The sequence below is a fragment of the Triticum aestivum genome, chromosome 2A (assembly GCF_018294505.1).
Source record: "Triticum aestivum cultivar Chinese Spring chromosome 2A, IWGSC CS RefSeq v2.1, whole genome shotgun sequence".
Classification (NCBI taxonomy): domain Eukaryota; kingdom Viridiplantae; phylum Streptophyta; class Magnoliopsida; order Poales; family Poaceae; genus Triticum; species Triticum aestivum.
In genome coordinates this window covers 287,163,896-287,176,922 of record NC_057797.1, presented here as the reverse complement: position 1 = coordinate 287,176,922, position 13,027 = coordinate 287,163,896, and positions in this window count along the sequence as shown.

The following is a 13,027-nucleotide window of genomic DNA, read 5'->3' as shown; positions in this document are numbered from 1 at the left end:
GTGTGAATACATAGACAAACAGAGTGTCACTAGTATGCCTCTACTTGACTAGCTCGTTAATCAAAGATGGTTATGTTTACTAACCATGAACAAAGAGTTGTTATTTGATTAACGGGATCACATCATTAGACGAATGATCTGATTGACATGACCCATTCCGTTAGCTTAGCACCCGATCGTTTAGTATGTTGCTATTGCTTTCTTCATGACTTATACATGTTCCTATGACTATGGGATTATGCAACTCCCGTTTGCCGGAGAAACACTTTGTGTGCTACCAAACTCACAACGTAACTGGGTGATTATAAATGTGCTCTACATGTGTCTCCAAAGGTACATGTTGGGTTGGAGTATTTCGAGATTAGGATTTGTCACTCCGATTGTCGGAAAGGTATCTCTGGGCCCTCTCGGTAATGCACATGACATAAGCCTTGCAAGCATTACAACTAATGAGTTAGTTGCGAGATGATGTATTACGGAATGAGTAAAGCGACTTGCCGGTAACTAGATTGAACTAGGCATTGGATACCGACGATCGAATCTCGGGCAAGTAACATACCGCTGACAAAGGGAACAAACGTATGTTGTTATGCGGTCTGACCGATAAAGATCTTCGTAGAATATGTAGGAGCCAATATGGGCATCCAGGTCCCGCTATTGGTTATTGACCGAAGACGTGTCTCGGTCATGTCTACATTGTTCTCGAACCGTAGGGTCCGCATGCTTAAGGTTTCGATGACAATTATATTATGAGTTTATGAGTTTTGATGTACCGAAGGAGTTTGGAGTCCCGGATGGGATCGGGGACATGACGAGGAGTCTCGACATGGTCGAGACGTAAAGATCGATATATTGGACGACTATATTCGGACATCCGAAAGGTTCCGAGTGATTCGGGTATTTTTCGGAGTACCGGAGAGTTACGAGAATTCGCCGGGGAGTATATGGGCCTTATTGGGCCATACGGTAATAGAGGAGAGAGGACAAAAGGAAGGAGGCCTGCGCCCCCCTCTGGTCCGAATTGGACAAGGGGCGCAGCCCCCTTTTCCTTCTTTCTCTCCCCCTCTTTCCCCTTCTCCTACTCCAACAAGGAAGGAGGGAGTCCTACTCCCGATGGGAGTAGGACTCCCCTTGGCGCGCCCCTCCTAGGCCGGCCGCCCCCTCCCCCTTGCTCCTTTATATACAGGGGCAGGCGGCACCCCATGACACACAAGTTGATCTTCGTGATCGTTCCTTAACGGTGTGTCGTGCCCCCCTCCACGATATTACACCTCGGTCATATTGTAGCGGTGCTTAGGCGAAGCCCTGCGACGGTTGAACATCAAGATCGTCACCATGCCGTCGTGCTGACAGAACTCATCCCCGAAGCATTGCTGGATCGGAGCTCGGGGATCGTCATCGAGCTGAACGTGTGCCAAGAACTCGGAGGTGCCGGAGTAACGGTGCTTGGATCGGTCGGGCCGTGAAGACGTACGACTACATCAACCACGTTGTGCTAACGCTTCCGTTGTCGATCTACAAGGGTACGTAGATCACACTCTCCCCTCTCGTTGCTGTGCATCACCATGATCTTGCGTGTGCGTAGGAATTTTTTTGAAATTACTACGAAACCCAACAACCACAATTAAAAAATATGTTTTTATCATTTACCTACTCGAGGACGAGCAGGAATTAAGCTTGGCGATGCTTGATACGTCTCCAACGTATCTATAATTTTTGATTGTTCCATGATATATTATATCCTATTTTGGACATTATTGGGCTTTATTATACACTTTTATATTATTTTTGGGTCGAACCTATTAATCGGAGGCCCATCCCATAATTGTTGTTTTTGCCTATTTCAGAGTTTCCTGGAAAAAAAAGAATATCAAACGAAGTCCAAATGGAATGAAACCTTCGGGAACGTGATTTTCGGAACGTACCTGATCTAGAGGATTTGGACCCTACGTCAGGCAATCAACCAGGAAGGCACGAGGTAGGGGGGCGGGCCTACCCCCCAGGCGCGCCCTCCACCCTCGTGGGGCCCACGTTGCTCCCCCGACGTACTCCTTCCTCCTATATATACCCACGTACCCCCAAACTACCAGATACGGAGCCAAAACCCTAATTCCACCGCCGTAACTTTCTGTATCCACGAGATCCCATCTTGGGGCCTTTTCCGGAGCTTCGAGGGGGTATCAATCACAGAGGGCTTCTACATCAACACCATAGCCTCTCCGATGAAGTGTGAGTAGTTTACTTCTGACCTACGGGTCCATAGTTAATAGCTAGATGGCTTCTTGTCTCTTTTTTGGATCTCAATACAAAGTTCTCCCTCTCTCTTGTGGAGATCTATTCGATGTAATCTTGTTTTGCGGTGTGTTTGTTGAGACCGATGAATTGTGGGTTTATGATCAAGTTTATCTATGAACAATATTTGAATCTTCTCTGAATTCTTTTATGTATGATTGGTTATCTTTGCAAGTCTCTTCGAATTATCAATTTGGTTTGGCCTACTAGATTGATGTTTCTTGCAATGGGAGAAGTGCTTAGCTTTGGGTTCAATCTTGCGGTGTCTTTTCCAAGTGACAGTAGGGGCAGGAAGGCACGTATTGTATTGTTGCCATCGAGGATAACAAGATGGGGTTTACATCATATTGCATGAGTTTATCCCTCTACATCATGTCATCTTGCTTAAAGCGTTACTCTGTTCTCTTGAACTTAACACTCCATATGCATGCTGGATAGCGGTCTATTTGTGGAGTAATGGTAGTAGATGCAAGCAGGAATCGGTCTACGTGTCTCCGACGTGATGCCTATATACATGATCGTTGGCACCACATTGGGGAATCCACGCCGACCGGCTCTTCTTCGGGACCCCCGGCACCGGCTTCTTCGGAGGGGTGCCGCCGGATCTTGTGGTGACCCCGGCGCCGTGCAGGGGCTCCCGAGCAGGGTGCTCGCCGACATCACCATCATTAGCTGAAGGATGAGGAGGGGCCGGGTTGGCGCAGGGGGGAGGTCTCCCTCGTACCTTCCACAGTCTCCTTCGAGTCCGACCCCCTCCTCGTCAGATTCACTAGAAGCCGCCACCGCCGGGGAGATCGAGGGCCCGGTGGGTGCCGGCGGTACGATCCCACGCTCATTGAAGACAAGCATGGAAGCGGCAATCTTCACCCCATCAGGGCAATGGTACAGCGGAAGATGAGTACCTGCGGGCGGCCCTGGTCTTTCCCGGCCAGGAGGCACAGGTCCTTGTCCAGCTGCTCGTTGGACAAGGCGTCCAGGCGCAGGCGGAGGTCCCTTCCCTCGTCGTTGAGCTTCCACAGGGGGTGCAAGCGTGCCTGCAGCGGAGCCAGTCGCTGCGTCAGGAACTCCTTCAGAATCATGGCCCCCATAAGCTTCTCCTCCCTTGGGTCGTTAGGCTTTAGGTCAACTACCATATTCTCCATCATCTTCTCCGCTCGTGGATCGGTGAGCTTCGCGTGGTTCCATACCTCGTGAGGCACTGGCATCCTAGTCAGCAGCTCCAGCCAAGGATTGTAGCGCTTGGCCTCCATTAGGATCCACTTGTTCCTGAGGTCGTCCACCTTCTTCCCGGCTCGCGAGATCGCGTTTCTACTGTTGGCCACAATAAAGTTGGCACACCCCAAGAACGGTCCCTCCTTGAGCCGGAGGCAGAAGAAATGGCGAAGCAGTGCCACGGACGGCATCACCCCCATGAACAACTCATAGTAGAAGGCAAAGATCGATAGGAGGAGGACGGAGTTGGGATGAAGATGGAGTGCGTGAAGATTGTAGTTACGGAGGACGGCATAGAAGAAGCCGGAGAAGGGGTGGACCAGCCCCACAAAAACACTGTGCAAGAGGAAGGGATAGAAGGTACCTCCCAAAGCTTCGGGCTTGGCGGAGCCCGCCCGGAGCGCCGTCTCTCCCCCCTCGTTGCTGCCGCCCGCAGTCACCAGGAGCGTGCGGCGAGGTTCTTCTCTAAGATCGTGGACGCGCTTAGGGCAGGCTCAAACCACAAGGGCAAACGCGCGTCCTTCCCCTTGTCGGCGGCCACTCAGCTGTGGGCTTGGGGAAGAGTTTCGGTGGATCTAGGGCTCTCTAGGCAAGGAGGAGAAAGGGGATCTGGAGCAAGATGAAAGGAAGGCAATGAAAGCTCTGCAGCAGGCGCCAGCCTTTTTGACAGCCAGGGACGGTTGTCGAGGTGGCATGGGGAAACGGAGGAGCCCACGTCCCATCTATCGCCACCCATCGACCAAGGACGCGGGTGGTTAGGGCCCACGGCGCTCCGCACTTGCCCTTTGGCTTCACCTCGAAGCCAAGCTCGAGCGCGCCTTGGGCCTAGGGGCTACTGTCAGCATCCTGAGAATGGGGTACCCAGACTTGCCTACCTGCGGCCCACATCATGGCTCCATCAGCGGCTCGGTACGGCCCAGTTTCAGCAGCAACGACGCAAGACCCTCGTGAGGGACCAAGCCTCACGAGGCGGACGACACCAAGACCTCCCTTGGTTGGCGTCCTCACTAGGCTGGCTCCCTAGGAGTGGAGATATCAATGCAAGGTGTACCTCGGGAGGTTCACATGACATGAGCCATGACGACCAAGGCCAGGCATGCGCCAGCGACCGCAATGTACCAGTTTCACCTTTGGTGCCAAGGAGGCAAGCGCAGGTGCGGAGTCCCAAGGAATCAGGCAAATGTTTCCATATTGGTGCAACGAGACCAAGACTGCTAGGACGACATGACGGAGGTCATTGCGGAGCCCACTATAGCATCACCACCAAAGCCTTTGCGGGCGAAGACTACTTTGTTAGGATAACTTGTACTAGTTGTCTCCCTTGGAATTTGGCCATTGTGGGATCCCTTCCCGCGTACATTTGGGAAGAGGATCAAGGCCACTATAAATAGGACTTAGCCACCACCCGAGAGATCGGATCGGATCATTCAGACCATCCTCACACCCACTAGCTCGTCGAGCTCAAGAACACCTCACCTATTGAGGCTGTTCAATCACTGTACTAGTTGATCCTCAGCCACTCGAGGGAATCCACCAAAAAGCTGGAGTAGGGTATTACACCGCAAGGTGGCCCGAACTAGGATAAACTGCTGTGTCTCTTGTCCCTTGGGTTCGTCGAGCTAGGCTATGAAATCGTTGGGCCAGCAGGTTGGGAAGAGGGAGTTCTTCATACGCACCCCAGTGTTCGAACCTCTCAAGGGTCTGTGGAGCCTAAGATCTGACATCATCAGCGCAGTCCTCAGAGTTGGTGGAGTCACCATTGTATTCATGGTTGAATATCGACTTGCTGATGAACTCAGTAGCGAGGGCTAAGCTCGCCACACTAGTGTTGGATCATATTCTTCCTCTTGATCATATTCTTCCTCAGAATCCATTTCCTTCCCAATGAAACCACGAGCTCTACTAGAACTTCCTTTCTTGTGTGATGAAGATTTTGATGAGGACTTTGAGGATTTCTTCCTTTTGTCATCAGAGTCATCATCTCTGCTAGATTTCTTCTTCTTTGAGCCCTTTTGCCTGAGAGGGCAGCCATCAATGTAGTGGCCTTTTTCTTGTATTTGTAGCAAGTTCTCTTATTTTATTCTCGAGCAAAAGCTTCTCCGGTGTTCTTCGAGTCATACTTTGAAGACTATCCAAAGAGATTCCTCTTGGAAAACTTCTAGAAATTCCTCACAAGCACAACTATCTCTCAGCCAATTTCCTAAGCACCATCAGAACTGCAGTCACATTCTTATTCTTTAGATGAAGAAATTGCCTTGCTTTTGCTTTCTCTTTTGCCTTCAGAGAGTGGGGTCGTCCATAGCTGGGACCATACACATGAGTATTGAGCCTTACCCGCCGCTATTTTCTTCATCGCGCCAATCTCCTGGAGGGCCTTGTGGGCTTCGGCCTTGGCACTCTTTGTGCTCTCAAGGGCCGCGGCAAGCTCAGACTCTCGCGTCTTCAAATCAAGCTCCAACGCCTCGAGCTTCGTCACGAGAGCGTGGAGCTCATGCTACACCTCGCCCACCCGTGCCTCATGCCTTTTCCGCTCGGTGCGCTCCTTGGCTGCCTTGTTTTCGGCCTCGGATAGCGCTTGCTTCAGGGTCGCCACCTCGGTCGTGGCCCCTGGAAAATTTACGATGATCCTGTCATTTTGCAATCGCATTCTTTTTATACATATCCATACACTAGGTACTACTTACCTTTGTTCTCCTCGAGCTGCCTCTTGGCAAGGCCGAGCTCGTCCTTGGACCCTTTACGGTCCTGCTTCAGTGCGGCGACCTCCGTAGTCAGTGCGGCAGATGCCAGTAGCGAAGCCTGCATACGCATATTGACATACTTATATTAGACTCCTGCGATATTGTTTGATCCTCTATTCGGCTTTTCTTTGTGAACACCGAACAAAGCATCAGGGGCTACTGTCTATGCGGTAATATTTTTCCCATATTTCAAAAACTTACCTCCAAGCCTGTTACAAGGCTGGCACAGGCTTCAGTCAGTCCGCTCTTGGCGGACTGAACCTTATGGACCACCGCACTCATAATAGTGCGGTGGTCCTCGTCGATGGAAGCGCTGCGAAGCGCTCCTAGCAGATTGTCCGGTGCCTCTGGATGGACAGAGGTCACCGGCACAGGCGTCTTGCCCCTCTTGGAAGGAGGCCGCCTTCCCGAGTCTGGAACCACTGGACGTTCCGGCGCGGTGTTCGGCTGAGGGCCGAACTCGGAGCCCTAGGGGGCCTTGTTCCCTCTGCTCCCGGAGTCCGGAAGGTCGCCTTGAGGCGCCTCCGGGACTGTCTCCCCTCGACCCGGTGCCTCTTGAGACAATACCTCGGCGTTGTTCATAGGGCAAGGGGAGGTGGCGGTTGGAAGTGGATTGCTATCCATATCCGAAGAACCCAGGGAGCCGTCCGATGATACGTCGATACGGGCTCGTGGCGGTCTGCATAATCATAATTCGGCATTAGGAGAAGCGGTGCGACAAAGGTATGCTATGAACTACTCTGGCATCCGAATACTTACGACTTCGCCAGGGGCTTGGCCCTAAGCAGCCACTCGTCTTTGCCTTCGGCGGCGATGGTAGAGTAGTCCGGAAGGAGGGTCCTTCCCTTCTTGGACCCTTCCCCCCCCCCGGTTGGGGCGGCCTTCCTTTTCTTGTCTCCCCCAACTAAAGGGGGAGCATCTTCTTCTTCCTCCTCGTCTTCGGGGGAGGAGTGTATCGCAGAGTTATCGGACGATGAGTGAGGGAGTCCTGGATTAGGGGGTGTTCGGGTAGCCGGACTATACCTTCAGCCGGACTCCAGGACTATGAAGATACAAGATTGAAGACTTCGTCCCGTGTCCGGATATTCAAGATCTCCTACCATTGTAACCGACTCTGTGTAACCCTAACCCTATCCAGTGTCTATATAAACCGGAGGGTTCTAGTCCGTAGGACAACTCCATCATACAACAATCATACATAGGCTAGCTTCTAGGGTTTAGCCTCCTTGATCTCGTGGCAGATCTACTCTTGTACTACCCATATCATCAATATTAATCAAGCAGGAGTAGGGTTTTACCTCCATCGAGAGGGCCCGAACCTGGGTAAAAACATCGTGTCCCTTGTCTCCTGTTACCATCCGCCTAGACGCACAGTTCGGGACCCCCTACCCGAGATCCGCCAGTTTTGACACCGACATTGGTGCTTTCATTGAGAGTTCCTCTGTGTCGTCACTTTTGGGCTCGATGGCTCCTTTGATCATCAACGACGATGTGTTCCAGGGTGAGACTTTTCTCCCCGGACAGATCTTCGTCTTCGGTGGCTTTGCACTGCGGACCAATTCGCTTGGCCACCTGGAGCAGATCGAAAGCTATGCCCCTGGCCATCAGGTCAGGTTTGGAAGCTTAAACTACATGGCAGACACCCGCGGGGATTCGATCTTCGATGGATTCAGGCCACAGCTGAGCGCGCCGCACTGTGTCGAGAGGCATGATCTAGCTCTGCCACCAAACAGTGCCCTGGAGGCCGCACAAGCACCGATTCCGACCCTTTATTCTGAGCCTATTGCGCCAATCGAGGATGAGCAGTTGGACGTCACCTCGGGGGATACGGTCTCAAAGGCGATCGAGCCGAACGTCAGCCCCGCGTTCCGCACGGCCCGTGACTCCAAGGAGCCGCATTCCTCTCCGAACTCCGAACCCCCCGCGCCCCTGCCGATCGAATCCAATTGGACGCCGATAATGGAGTTCACCGCCATGGACATCTTTCAGCACTCGCCTTTTGGCAACATCCTGAATTCTCTAAAGTCTCTCTCTTTATCAGGAGAGCCTTGGCCGGACTACGGTCAGTGAGGTTGGGATACGGACGATGAAGAAATTCAAAGCCCACCCACCACCCACTCGGTAGCCACTGTCGACAATTTAAACGACGTGCTCAACGTCGACTCCGCAGACATCGACAGCATGGACGACAATGCAGGATATACAGATGAGCCAACGCCCATAGGGCATTGGACAGCCACCCCATCTCACGATGTGTACATGGTGGATACCCCTAAAGGAAACGACAACGAGGAAAAAGGGGATGGAACGGGGGACCGATCCCTCGAAAAGCAATCAGAGCGTCGGCGTAAACGCCGACCCAAGCCCAGCCTCGATAAAGACCCAACCATAGAGCAGGATGAGCCGGTAGACGAGGAGCAGGCCTTAGAGCAACCGTCCGAACAGGGCAACACGGATAGAGAAACCGAACATCCCTCCCCCGGCGAAAACGACACTCCGAACGACCTTACGTCGGATAAACCCACGAAGCAGAAGAAACTCCATAAGAGGCTCGTTGCAACAGCACGCAGCCTGAAAAAGCAGAAGTAGAAGCTAAAAACGGCGGAAGATGCACTCAGGATCCGATGGAGCAAAGTAATCAATACCGTAAATAAATACGGCGACATTTGCCGCACTAAAAGCTCTCCGAAGAGAAAGCTACTGCCCGAATTCGACGAAGAGGCCCTAGAGCCCTCGCATTCAAAAAAAAGAAAGCCACACGATCGGATAGATGACCCCATGGCCAGCATAAAGCGGCAAGCGGCACCGCACTTAAATCGGCATGCGACCCACTTAAGGATTCGCATCAGGGCCCTGTCAGGTCCATTAACGGGCCAAGAAAGCAAGCTCTCGTAAGCAATGCAATAAAGCCATCATGAGAATCCGGCACACCCAAATACAGGGGCACCGCACACCCCCTATGTTTCACCGATGAGGTCCTGGACTATGAATTTCCAGAGGGATTCAAACCCGTAAACATAGAGGCATATGATGGAACAATAGACCCTGGAGTCTAGATCGAGGATTATATCCTCCACATACATATGGCTAGAGGAGATGACCTCCACACCATAAAATACTTACCCCTTAAGCTTAAAGGGCCAGCCCAGCATTGGCTTAAAAGCCTTCCTGAAAACCCAATCGGAAGTTGGGAAGAACTCGAGGACGCTTTCTGAGCAAATTTTCAAGGGACCCCCTCCGGATGCAGACGATCTTAGTCACATAACTCAACATCCCGGAGAATCAGCTCAGCAATTCTGGAATAGATTCCTCACTAAAAAGAATCAGATAGTCGACTATCCGGACGCCGAAGCCTTAGCAGCTTTCAGGCATAACGTCCGAGATGAATGGCTCGCCAGACACCTCGGCCAAGAAAAGCCAAGAACAATGGCCGCACTAACAAGCCTCATGATCCGCTTTTGTGCAGGAGAGGACAGCTGGTTGGCAAGATGCAGCCCCAGCGACCCAAGTACATCCGAAACTAGGGATGGAAATGGAAAACCGTGATGCAACAAGGACCATCGCCGGACTAAGGAAAAAAGTTAGAAGAGCACGGCAGTCAACACCGGATTCAAAAGCTCACGACAGAATCAGACAAAGCCACCCCTCCAGGATGACAGGGATGATCCATCCAACTTAAACAAAATCCTGGACAGGATATGTCAAATAAACAGTATGCCTGGTAAGCCTGCTAACCATACCCACAGAGATTGTTGGGTTTTCAAACAATCTGGCAGACTCAACGCCGAACACAAGGGGCTCGACACACCAAGCGAAGACGAGGACGAACTCCAAAAGTAGAGCACTAGAAAACAAAAGAACTTCCCACAAGAAGTAAAAACAGTAAACTTACTTCACATAACAAAACGTGTGGCGCCCATAAAGGTACGCACCACACGACCTATCCCAAAGGGGTCCCGCCATTGGTTGTCAAAACCAATCATCTTCGATCAGCTGGATTATTCTAGAAGTATCAGGAACACAGGCTGGACTGCCTTGGTACTTGATCCAATAATTGGCGGACTCCAGTTTTCAAATGTCCTGATGGACGGCGGTAGTGGACTAAACCTGATATATCAGGACACAATCCGCCACATGGGGATAGACCCAGCAAGAATCTGCCGCAGCAAAACCGCCTTTCAAGGGGTCACACCTGGTCCGGACACCCATTGCATGGGCTTTCTCCAGCTCGAAGTTATATTCGGCTCTACCGATAACTTCTGCCGCGAAAAGCTGACCTTCCACATCATCCCATTCTCCAGTCGCTATCAAGCACTACTGGGGCGCGAAGCTTTCGCCCGCTTTAACGCAATACCACATTATGCATCTCTAACGCTTAAGATGCCCGGTCCACGAGGCATCATCTCTTTGAAGGGGAAGCATTGATGTGCCCCTTCCCCAAGCGGAGGACTGTGCGGCCACTTTGACAGCCCCACAGTAAAATGGCTTCACCGGCCAAAAATTTCGGAATAGGTCATTAAAGACCACGAACGCGGATAGACGAGTTCGGTACAAAATCATCATTGATGCAGGCTTAGTAGCCATATACCCCCGCACTAGGGGCCCCGTACATATACAATAAGAGACAATAAAGCTCAGTTCTATATATTTTACTTTATACTTTGCTTATTTTAAACTTTTGTTCGGCACGACCCATTTTCAGCTCAGTTCCTCTCTTTCGTAGATGAACGTCGTGCGGCGCCCGTCCAGGATACGGCACAACAGAGACACAGGCGCAGACGTGCAGTAGGGACCCGTCCTAAGGATTCTTTTTAGATTAAGACCCTGCGTAAACCTTTTTTACTGTCTCTTGTTGCTACATATCCCCTGGTTTTCTCTGATATAACCAAGGAGGAGGCTGGCGTCTTGGCATGTGGCCACGTCAGAATTTTTGCGCGTACCTGGACACTAGGGGAATTTTAATAAAGAGTGTTGTTTTTCCCGCACTCATAAAGACCGAACACCTTAGGGAGTGTTCGGCGTTGCAGGTTTTGGCATTATATGCATCAGCGCCGAATCATGTCTTTGGTCAAATGTTGGGTTGCCTGGCTCCTGAGTTCGGCTACCTTACGTTCTGCTCTATCGGCTAAGGTAGCACCAGGAGAACTACTGCGATTGTGCCCTGGTTAGGCCGGGCGAGCGCCTTAGTAGAGAAAGCCGAAAACTGACTGTCATGATGTAGCGTGAGACTGGTCAGCCACCCGATGACCTATCGGAATCTATAGGATTCCTCCATTTTAACGAAGGGCCATTTCCCGGCCAGGCACATACGCGCCCCGAACTCGGGCGAGCGCAGTCGCCACCAAGGGGCTACCTAAATAGTCCCACTGTCAAGCTCCTATGGCTAAGTGAAAGTGTTAAAGCATTATAGTCCGGTTGCCTGGCCCACTACGCTATCACCTCCTTTGTAGGACCAAGACGTTGGGTTAAGCGTGAAAATGCATCTTCTGCGAGCACCCCCGCACTATGTGCGTGGGGGCTGAAGCCAACGACTGCCATCTTTCAGATTTTATATATATATATATATATATATATATATATATATATATATATATATATATATATATATATTAAAACGGCCGCACATGAGGTGTTCCCAATACTTGAAGGCACAAGTATAAAAGGCCACTACAATTTATCAAAATATTGCTTTATAATTATATACTCTATCATAACATAGCATCCTTCGAGCACTGCGTCTCTATTACACGAGCGCCTTCAAGGACTTCCTGAAAATAGTGCTCGGAGGGTACTCAGCTTTTGTCCGAATCTCGGGACGCAACAACGGTGGTCTCCATCTCTGCCCAGTATGTCTTGACACGGGCAAGAGCCATCCGTGCACCCTCTATGCATGCTGACCTCTTCATCGCATTGATATGCGGCACCGCGTCAAGGAATTGCTGCACCAAGCTGAAATAAATCTTCGGCTCCGATCTCCCAGGCCATAGATGACCCATGACGTACTTCATGGCGAGTCCGGACAATCTATTCAGTTCGGCCCATTGAGCCAGGCGATCATCCACTGCCAGTGGACGCTCTGGATTGTGGAACTGTGACCAGAAAAGCTTTTCCACTTCGCGATCTTTTAGATCTCGAAAGTGTTCGGTCGCATCAGCAGCACTTGCTGCCAAATCCAGATAGGTGTCCTCCACCCTCCACATCCGGTCCAACAGAGCAAACTTCGGATCGCAAAACTTCCTCCGCAGCATAAAGGGCTTTCCAGCCGCAATCTGTTCGGCCTGACGCAGCTCCTCCTTCGCAGCTCTCATCGCAGAGCGAGCGTCCTTGGCATCGGCAACGGCCTTCTCTAAGTCCGTCTGTCTCGCCCGGTCTTCTTTCTCAAGAAGTTTGCAATGGTCTGCAGCGCTCTTTAACTTCTCAGCCATCTCGGCCATCTCTTCTTTGCTTCGGTAGTGAGCAGCCTGTTCGGCTCTCAGCTCTTCAAGGGCCTTCTCGGCAGCCGCATCGCTTTTTCTGGCTTGCTCCTTAGCTCGGGCAAGTTCTTCCCTAAGATCCTCCACGGCGGCTGTACCATCTGTGTCAAGCACACACATTGTAAGACACTGGCATGAAGCTCCTCTTACCTGATGCCGCCCGAGGAATTACATACCTTGAGCCTCATCAAGCCGCTTGTTGACAAGCGCGATGTCGGCATCTGCCACGTCCAGTTGCCGCTTTAGTTCGGCCAAATCATCAGTTCGGCTTGATTCTGGACACCTCGCCACCTACATTCAAAGGCGACA